Here is a 10,716-nt window from a genome sequence, read left to right as displayed (position 1 = left end):
TGAAAATATGGGACAGATGGAAGCAATTTTACACACAGAGAGAGAGAGAGAGAGAGAGAGAGAGAGAGAGAGAGAGAGAGAATGGGAAGGGGCGGGGGAGAAAAGAAAGGAGCTGAAAACACAAATCATTTTGGAAGGGCACATAAACTAATGAGAAGATAGTTAAAGTGTCTCATTTGACCAGTCTTAATTTTTCACGTAGAAGACCGAGTCATCCCTCATGCAGGAAGAAGCCAAGAGAAGAATTTGGAGGCTTGAGACAAATAAGAGTGAGGCTAAAGTATCAATCACAGGATCTATTTAACAGGAGACTTCTCAAAAATCACTCTCCAATAGGGTAAACATGTTTAAGGAATTAATTTTAATTCATCTTAAAATATAAAAAATAAAAAGAACGCACCTATTTACATACTATTTGGCCTTTATGCAGGTTGTGGGAAATCCTCCAAACAAGACACAAATGGTTTGGTCTAAACTACGTGATCTGCTGCCAAAGCTAGTAAGTCTAGGTTCTACCTGGCACCTGTGCAAAGACCAACTGGGAAGGAAGGCAGCCAAACTGTGCCTACCCCTGTTTGCCAACCGAAGTTCAGTCACCAACTAGTGGGGAGTATCCTTCTCACTTTCTCCACCAAATCTTTTTGGATACCAAGTTTAGGTAGAAAAATTTGTATAATACCGACTGGGCTAATGTGTGTGGGCAACCTAATTAAGCTTTTGCCCAAGTTTCTAGATTTGCTCAAGTAAATACCTCAAAAATGCCTCAAACAATTAATGCGGAGATCATAGTACTTGTAAAGCATAATTTGGAAGATGTCTCTAAATTAATGTGTAGAGTACATTAATAAGAGAGACAATCATTTTCCCTTTTATGGTTTTTTTAATCTATCTGTAAGTAAGTTACAGAAGATTTTAAATATATGGTTAAATTCATTTTCAGAATTGTGAAATAATAATCTGAATAACTGAATAGTTTGCTTAAAGGGAATTGCTATGTATTGTACACATGATTTTATACTAAAACGTGAACTTTAAAACACTTTCTACTTACATTGTAGTATCATATTTGTAACAGGAAAGATTAATCTTACGTGATTTTCCTATTAGATATGTGTGTTTGATTTTGCTGATGGTTTCACAGGCACCCTGAGACTCTATCTGTATAGCCAAGTCATCTTGTGCCCTTCAACTTTTCACTGAATCTCAAACTTAATTTTAGCAACAACACCGTTCCCCCGAACACAATATTGTGAGGACACTGATCACAGAAAACACATTTTTAAACACACCCCACAGAGTTTAGAGTGAAGCAGGCTGGGGCCTCTCTCTGCGGGTGTTCGCAGGAGTCTCCGGACACCAGCTGGAAACTACCCTCTCTGAACTGGCACTGATTTTTCTCTAATTTTCTTTTATCCGCATGACACAATTAACTTACTATTTGTATGCTTTATGTAAAACCACAAGCTAGGATATCAACAGGGCAAGCTGGTGAGGTTTGAAATGAAATGTTCCTCCTACTCTCCTTTTCTGGGGACTAAAATTCAAAGATAAACTTTTTCCGTTTACATATATATTTTCTATTGGCAGATTTATATGGTTAAGGGTAGATGCAACAAAGTGAAGATTTCTAGACGTTTCTCCTACCTAGTAAGTCCTTTAGAAAGCGAGAACCTTCGCTTGAACAAAGGTTTAAAATGCGCTGTCCATGTGCCCAGCTCATGCATCCCCGAGAGCCAGCGTGTGTCTTTCCTGTGACTGTTACATGGAGGTTGGTGGGAAACACAGGCCCCTCTGGGAGCTGGGAGCCCGCAGACCGCCCGGCCGGCCACGTCCTGGGAACGAGTCTGTGATGGAAACTGCGCGACGCGGTGCTGAGTGTGCAATCACTGCCCCCGTCAGTCCCTGCGCTCGGCATGGATTAATAGGCCGAGGCAGGAGATGGGCAGAGCACAAATTGAAAATAATGGAGCATTTTGCACCAAAGGAGTCGGAGGGCGAGGAGTACAGTGGGCGGCGAGGAGCAGGCCGGCGGCTGGCGGCAGCGGCCTGTCAGCGAGGCTGGGGACAGGTCGGCTCGTCTGGCTCACGCTAATGAAGACGGGCCACCTGCTGGATGTCACCGTGCAGGCCATTTCCAGGAGGGTCTGATTACGCTCCGTGTGAAACTCGGGGGCAAAATCTATTTGGATGATGCTGGCTAACATTTCAGGAGAAATAATGTAAACGTCCCATCCTATAGGAAAAATGGAGGTTGTCATCCGAAAGGTGGACTCATTGAAAACAATGGATACATCATTGAGAATTACAGTATATGCCCCGCTGACAAGTAGTGATCTCTCAGGCGCCTTCATTCCAGAGTCAGGATCGAAACAAAACGGCCATCCTTCCCCAAAAGTGTGTCCAGTGCCTGTTGGTGAGGGCAATGGAGTAGGCACTGATGAGCTGCAGAAGCTTCTAGATCCCAGAAGAGTGGCTGCGTGTAGTTCAAGGCAAGTTGAATAGAAGAAAATGACACAAATCTATACCCATTTGAGGATATATGTCTTGGATCACTAGAACAGAAAAATGAGGGTTGGCAGGAATAAGATCTGGACAAAGGGGTCGAGGACTATGACTACGTGTTTGCTACTCTGTCCTCATTGCAGCACAATGAACCATCTCAGCTGCAGTCTCACTTCTGAGGAATATGTTGAACCAAGCCAACAATTAAGGGCTCTAATACCATCCTCTTCTAGATTGCACGCTCCAGGAGCACACAGACTGGGTCTTCAGAGTGTCCACGGTGCCTAGCTACTACTACCCCTGCAGATACTCAAGAAAAACTTTGTTGTTTGTCCAGCCTCTGTTCCTCAGTGATTGTGTATCAATCTAATCACCAGGAGGTCATGGTTGATTCCTGGACCGGGCACATACCGGGTTGTGGGCTTGATCCCCAGTGTGGGGCGTGCAGGAGGCAAACTAACCATGATTCTCTCTCATCATTGATTTCTCTCTCCCTCTCCCTTCTTCTCTGAAATCAATAAAAATATATTTCAAAAAAGAAATATTTGTTGAATGAAAGAACAATGAGTTTTATAAAAGCAGACTAGAGGCCCAGTGCATGAAATTTGTGCACTGGGGGGCGGGGGGACGGGGAGATGGTATGTGTCCCTCAGCCCAGCCTGGACTCTCTCCAATTTGGGACCCCTCGAGGATGTCCGACAGTTAGTTTAGGTCCAATCCTACAGAGGCCTAAACCAGCAGTCGGATATCCCTCTCACAATCCGGGATTGCTGGCTCCCAACCACTCGCCTCCCTGCCTGATTGCCCCTAATTGCTTCTGCCTGCTAGCCTGATCACCCCCTAACCACTCCCCTGCCAGCCTGATAGATGCCTAACTGCTCCACTGCCGGCCTGATTGCCCCCAACTGCCCTCCCTTGCCAGCCTGATCTCACCCCCAAAGGCCCTCCCCTTCCAGCTTGATCTTGCCCCCCAACTGGTCTCCCCTGCTGGCCTGATCACCCCTAATGGCCTCTGCCTCAGCCTCCACCACCAGGGCTTTGTCCGGAAAAAAATCGGACATCCGGAAGATGGCCGGTTGACCTGGTCTAATTAGCATAGTACCCTTTTATTAGTATTGATATTTTTGTTGCAAAAATGATAGATATTTTAGAAGAAATAAAAATAAAAAATAGAACCCTTGGTACATCTAATATAATATAGTGCATGAAAATAAGAGTTAACTCTGGATAAGTCTCTTTACTGATCTGGGAGTGATTCTTCACTGGGGATGTGAGTGCAGGCCCTTCCACTCTCTGAATTCATAGCTCAGTGATTTAGTAAAAGTGGAAAAGTGAGAATGACCAGCTGGTCTTCGTTTCCACTTAGTCAACCTACTGGTGTGATTGCTCTGCACACATCGGTGGATCTGTGTGGTGTGAGAGAAACAGGTCTTAAAGGGAATGAGAGCTCTTTGTTAAACTTAAAAAAAAAAATACTAAAATCAAAGGACAGTAATCTGGAAATGGATATCTTGATCAGGAATAAAACTATTTAGAAAATCCTTTGTGGGAGCCTCTGAATAAACTATTTCAAAACTAAAATACATATTTTTTTAAAATGAAATATTTAATTCGTAGGTAAGATTCACTGTGTATATATTTAGGGCGGGGAAAAAGTAGGTTTATAGTTGTTCCTATGAAAAATAATACAATAATTACTAAATAATAAAACAAGAATACACTGTTTTCCAGACTCACAACTGTAAACCCAATTTTGCCCCACCCTGTACTATACTTTAAATAGGTTTTAATAAACATTTGGTATTATGGATCCATAATGTGTAGCTATTTTTTGTTAATTTTGTTCAAATTCACAGCTAATGCCATTAAAACTCTAAATGAGCAGTTCCTGCAAGCAAATGCTTGCGAAGATTAATACACAAAATCCTGGTCTCTCCCAACTGTCTCATTAACATAGTAACAGGCCCAAAGGAGTTTCAAATCCCTTAACACACAAAAGACATATTTTCTCCCATTTTTTCTACATACCATCATAAAAATGGAAATTAAACCACATAAAAAATCTTCCAAAAATATCAAGGGGCCAATCCAAATACGTAAAATATACTTTTTTAAAAAAAAATATGTTAAACTACTAAAGCCTACTTTGGAATGCTACTATGGAACCGACTTACATTTACAAAAACCAAGCCAATATGAAATTAGTTTCTATTTTATCCCAAAGCCCAAACATTTAGGATATAGAAGATGTTGGGGAATACGAAATGACCTAGTATATTAAACTATCTGTTCTCCATAGAAAGTAAGCGGTAAGGATGGACTTGCACACATTGAATGCACACCTGCTTTCCAGGGTTTAAGTGAAGGTTGGGTGTTGTTGCTGCCAGATTCTTTTGTGGTCTAATAAGGGAGAAAATAAAAACAAATTGTCCTCTTTGGTATGGAGAAGATGCTTTACAATATCACCGCATGGTGACAACTTCTTGTCCTCCTGTCACTGCCTGTCCTTTAGACCAGACTGCAGAAAAGCAATTTTCTGCCTCAAAAGCACTCTATTTTTTTAAAGTTTGTCTCTGGGCAATTTTCAGGTCTAGTAGAGCTGCACAACTGTATACAGATGAGAAAGACCCAAAATAGGGCAATTTATTTGATGCCTCCTCTTCAAAACATTTAGCTGAGATTGCATATCCCACAGAGAAAGCTTCCCCACCCCTCAAATATTCGGGAGTGACCCCCCCACACACCACCCGGCAGCATATATCCTTTTGTAGATTTGCGTTAAACCTAGTTTCCAAATCACATCGACATCCAAGAGTTGCTTTTTTGTTTAATATAAACCTTTAACACTAAAATTTCCCTAGGACATTCGAAGTGATTTCCACTCAAAAGGGCAAATCCCCGGAAATAGGTGAAGGCGGCATATGGAGTTCGCACATGAGGAAGCCCTTCAGTCTAAGTGGTCGGCTCATTTGAAGCAGCAGTTCGGTTGCGGAGTAAAGGGCACCTTTGATGCAAAAATGTGTCCCCCCCGTGTTCAGCTGCTGATCATTTCACACTTATCAGTGCCCGGTGCCAGCCCGGCCGCACAGCCTCCTGAAAGAGCTCTGCCCTGACAGTGTGGGCTCAGCCGCAGGGCCTCGTACCCCGGGGGGGACCACAGGTTTACCCATAACAGCGTCTGCCCAGGGGGAGGGGCTCAAGTTGTTGGATTTCAGACTTAACAGCTGCTGACACACTTTTGAAGAATGTAGCCCTCTTTTATTATTAACCCTGGCAAGGCTGGATTACTACCCTCTGTTCATTATTAATGTTATTGCAACTACAAATGCTTGCTTTCACAAATATGTTACGGCACATTACAAATTATGAAGTGAGCAAGTACACATGTTTCTTCTGACTAACCAGCAAATTCCCATGTCCCAAACGGAGGATTTTTAATTAGAAAATAGTTATGAATGTAAGCATAGTTTCTAGGAAAGCAAACTCATTGGCCTTATTATTATTATCTGCTTTTCTTCATACTGATGTGAGTGTGGGTGGGGTTTGTGGTCATGTCCATCTGTGTGCATGTGTGTGGTCATCTGTATCTGTGTGTGTATGTGTGTATCTGTATGGTCATGTGTATCTATGTGTGTCTCTGTGTGTCTGTGTGTATGTGGTCATGTGCATCTTTGTGTGTCTTGTGTGTGCATCTGTGTGTGTGTGTGCATGTGTGCTGTCATCTGCACCCCTGTGTGCTTATGGGTATATATCATCATGTGCATCTCTGTGAGTGCAAATATGCACACCTGTCTACTTATTAATCTCCCTCTCTCCTTTTCTTTTTCTCTCTCACATTTTTGCTCTCTCACTCTCTTTAATTTCTCTCTGCTCCTGTGTATGTGGGCCACTTTGAGATTTCCTGGAGGCAGTACTCATGTCTTCTTAGTCTAATGATCAACAGACAAATACAAAATTAAAAGGATTGCAGTGGAAAAAATATACCTGGGGAGAAGGTATATCTTGAACACAAATGAAGTTAATTGAAGTCCAGTGGTTTATTTAGCATAACCTAAAAGCCTTGTTAAATTTTTACAAGCACCATACAATTATCTGATCAGTAGATTCTTGATCTTAATTCCTTGCCACACATGGGGTCCTAAACGAGGTTTCCTTGCGTTGCCTCCATTGCTTTTCCCAAGACTCATTTTTCAACTTCAACTAGTCCAGCCTGTGCCCTTGTCACTGGGAGACACTGACCTCCCGGGAGGTCTCTGACGACCTCATTACAACTAAGCCCAAGGGCCAGTCCAATTTCCAAACGCGTCTTTCCTCAACCTCTTCGCAGCATTTGTCACATTCAACCATCTCCTGCTTCTCAAAATGCTTTCTGATCTCAGCTCCTGACTCCTACTTAGTGGAGTCTGGTTTTTTTCCTCGTCTGCAATTTGTTTACTTCAGTCCTTCTTCCCACTAACTCAGGTAAAAGCAGCAAAGTCCACAACTCTCTTTTCTCTCCTCACCTGGTAGACCGTTTCGGGCCTCACACCTAAATTGAAAACTCTTCACCATGTTCACCATCTTCTCTGTTAGGCTCTCATTTGCCTATGTTAGTAGACAATACGCATCATGGCTGCCTTTGGTCTTTGCCACATGCCTCCCCAGAGATGGAGATTGGGTGTCACCACTTTGGCCAGATTTCAAGGACCCAGCCCTAAAAGCAATTTTCCTAACAAGCCACCAAGTCCTTAATTTTAGGCAAGCCTAGTGAGCTCCACGTACACAGTTCTCTCCTGTTGGCCGCACACTTTCTCCTTGCTGGGACCAGCTCTCCTCACTGTTCTCTGGCTATACACTCCTTTACCAACTAAATGTGAGGTTTGTCTTCAATCAAACTTCACTTGAGGACAGTGAGGGTGTTTAGTCTCAATGCAGTAGAAAGCTTTAGTCCATGCTATCTAAAATTACTCCAAATTTCTATGTATATGTATTACATATAGGATCTGTCTTTACATTTGATCTTTCCTGGCTTTGTAGAATTTCGAATTTTTGGCTTCCTCTTAAGTGTTATTTAAATTCACATGGTATCCTCCTAATTTACAATACAATAACATTGAAAGAGAACTTGTTTGCATGCATGCATAACCCATGGACACTGCCAATATGGTGGTAGTGGCCTGGGGCAGGGGTCGGGGGTGGGGCAGAACAGGTCAATGGGGAAAAAAAGAGAACATATGTAATACTTTCAACAATAAAGATGAAAAAAGAGAGAACTATACAAGATATGTATTTATATAACTCACTCTAGCTCTCCATGATCATGAGGGAAGAGAGAACATACATAGCTTGATTCTAACTAGATCTGGTGCCTTGTGGTAGCTCATAGCTTAGATCTTCACCTTTGAACAGAGAAGGATTAGAGTTTTTTTAAAAACATGGTAAAATGGGATGATTTGAGCATCCCTTCTCTCCCCACATCTATGTACCCTTTGAAAGGCAGTCCAGTGGGTATAGGGGGCAGAACGACGAAAAAGGATCAAGGGTGTTGGATAAATTACGAAGGGAATCAGTGAGAGCAGCTTGGCTAATCAATACAGAGTCACAATCCTTGGCCTGGAGCAACACAGACAAAAGGCGGGGGTAACTAATTCCCGTGGGGACCGGCTCTGTAAGTATGTGAAAAGTACCCGAGGAGAGAGCAAGAGCACACACTCAGAGCTCGCTTTCCTTTACCATAACTAATTATGCAAGTTAATACACCGCACTATGGATTTCCAAGTGATGGATAGCTTTTCAGCCAGGGCTGGTGGCATCAGTCAGGCCTCAGTGGTCATAGGCACTGACAGTTTAAGGCCCAGCTGCATGAGGGTGCAGATTCATTCGGGTTTCCTTAAAAGTGCTGCTGTGGGGGTGTCAATCAGACGCTATCAGGAGGAGCCGGTGGAGAGCCACTGATGCATACACTTACACGCCTGAGATCCCAGGGAGCTGCGCCTCACATTTGCATGGCATTGCTGGTTTACTTTTGTTGCACAATAAACGTTTCATTTTTTGCATATGTATGCGTATAAAGAGCTGATGGAAATCAAAACTCAATGGCTGTGCGGGGTATGGAATCACTTGCCTTCACATAAAAATAGGAATTTAGAAGTTTCTTTGTTAGTGGGCAAGTCTGATGGCTATGCATATTCGAATGATTTTTCTCCAAAACTCGTTTTAAAAATATTCAAGTATTATGATATTTGGTTGTAATATCAGGGAGCTAGTCTTTGTAACTTTCTGCGCTTCAGTTTCACAAAGCAGACATGTTTGTATATTGAAAGCACTTGTCCTCAATAGACTACAGCCTGCAAATGTTTATAGAGTGTCAAAGTCAATAAATGGTTTTAGTTTAGATACTTCTAGAAGCCACATGACCCTCTCAGGTGTTGGCAAATTCACTCCATCCTCAAATTATTTATGATGAGATCAGTCCTTATGTCTGCCACTCTGACTTATTTATGTCAGGAGATTCATCATAGTGATCAAGTGGCCCACATCCTATATATCTTTCTCCCACACATATTTTGCGTCTGTCACTTCTTTCTATTTCCTTGATCATTATTAAAGCACAAGCTTTAATTCTGCCGCCAAGCCACTCCGTCTGAAGCTGTCTTCACATGCTGCCAGAATTCTATAGTATGAAACACATATTTCTCACCCTACCAGTGAAGGGTGTCTGCACTCTGGTGGAGCCTCATCTCTCACAATCGCGGTACAAAACCTTTAGCCCAGGCATTCCGATTAGCAGCCTTCCTTTCTCATCCCTGTCCCTGAAACTCGCTCACAGTTCTTCCCACCTGAGAGACTCCCCTTCCTTCTAGCCATCTATCTAAATTCTCCACATTATTCAAAGATCAGCATTAGCTCCGCATTCACTGAGAAGTCATTCCTCTTAACTCCAGTCTTTAGCCACTTTCTCATCCTCAGAACTTGATAGCAAATCTTCTACTTAATCAACATTTCATCAGTCAGTTGTTCATTGTGCTTTACTATCAGGACAGACTGCATAACACTGGGCCCCATGTAAAATGAAAATGCGGGAAAGCTTAGTTCAAACGTTTGAAGAATTAGAAGACAGCAAGAAGAGCAGTGCAACAAACCTCATGCCTGGCCCCGTGAGATGCACAGGCAGCATATCTGCGTGGCGGCCCTGTTTGCAGGATTATGTTGTCATTGACAGACATTAACATCATTGGCATTATAGTAACTCTAGCTTTAAAAGGCTTCTTGTTAAATAAAATATGTTTTCAATAAGAATTTTCTACCCTGTCCCTCAAAAGAATAACAATTATATAAGGTGTACACACATTTTGATTAAGTAGCAGTTATACCATTTTACACTTTTTTAAATTGAAATATCATTTGTATATAACACTGTGTAAAAATAAGGTGTACAACATGTTGATGTAATGCATTTACATGCAGTATTGTAATATGATTGTCATTGTAGAAAATAATGAAGATCTAGTCACTTAGTAAGTTTGATGATTATGATACAATATTGTTGTCTAAGTTCACTATACTGTGCATTAGATCTCCAGAACTTAATTTTACTTCTACTCACAAAAGATTATACCATTTTAACATTAAGGTCATGTCAAAATCTTTCAGGCTTCATGTTATTTTCGATGGTCTAAATTTTACTAGGCTCCAACACAGTATCATATGCCTTTAAAAGGTAATGAAATTGTATTTCTCACCTCAGCTATGCAAAGCACAGCCTCCTTATACACCTGGTACTTCAGCTTTTGAACAGTGATAGAAAACAAAAAAGAGAAGAAAAGGAGAAAATAGGTGGAAAGGACAGGCAGGAAGAATACGCCAGGTTGGTTGGCATCTTCTGAAGCTTCCATAAGAGCTCCAGATAGGTCCCATTTCCTTTGGTGCCTCTCCCCTCACCTGGCGCACTTTCCCAGTGGAGGAAAGAAGTGAAGAAAGGATACTTTGCTAAGCACAGTAGAGGTTCTCATTGGACCTGTTCAATGACATGATATGGTATCACTCTTAAAACTAATCTATATATATATAAAAGCCCAGTGACCATTACGGTGGAATGACCAGAATGACCGGTTGCTATGACACACAGTGACCACCAGGAGGCAGACGCTCAATGCAAGAGCTGCCCCCTGGTGGTCAGTGTGCTCCCACAGCAGGAGCGCCACTCAGCCAGATGCCAGACTCACGGCTTGCGAG

The sequence above is a fragment of the Myotis davidii genome, unplaced genomic scaffold (assembly GCF_000327345.1).
Source record: "Myotis davidii unplaced genomic scaffold, ASM32734v1 scaffold184, whole genome shotgun sequence".
Classification (NCBI taxonomy): Eukaryota; Metazoa; Chordata; class Mammalia; order Chiroptera; family Vespertilionidae; genus Myotis; species Myotis davidii.
Note: the sequence above shows the minus strand (reverse complement) of the source record.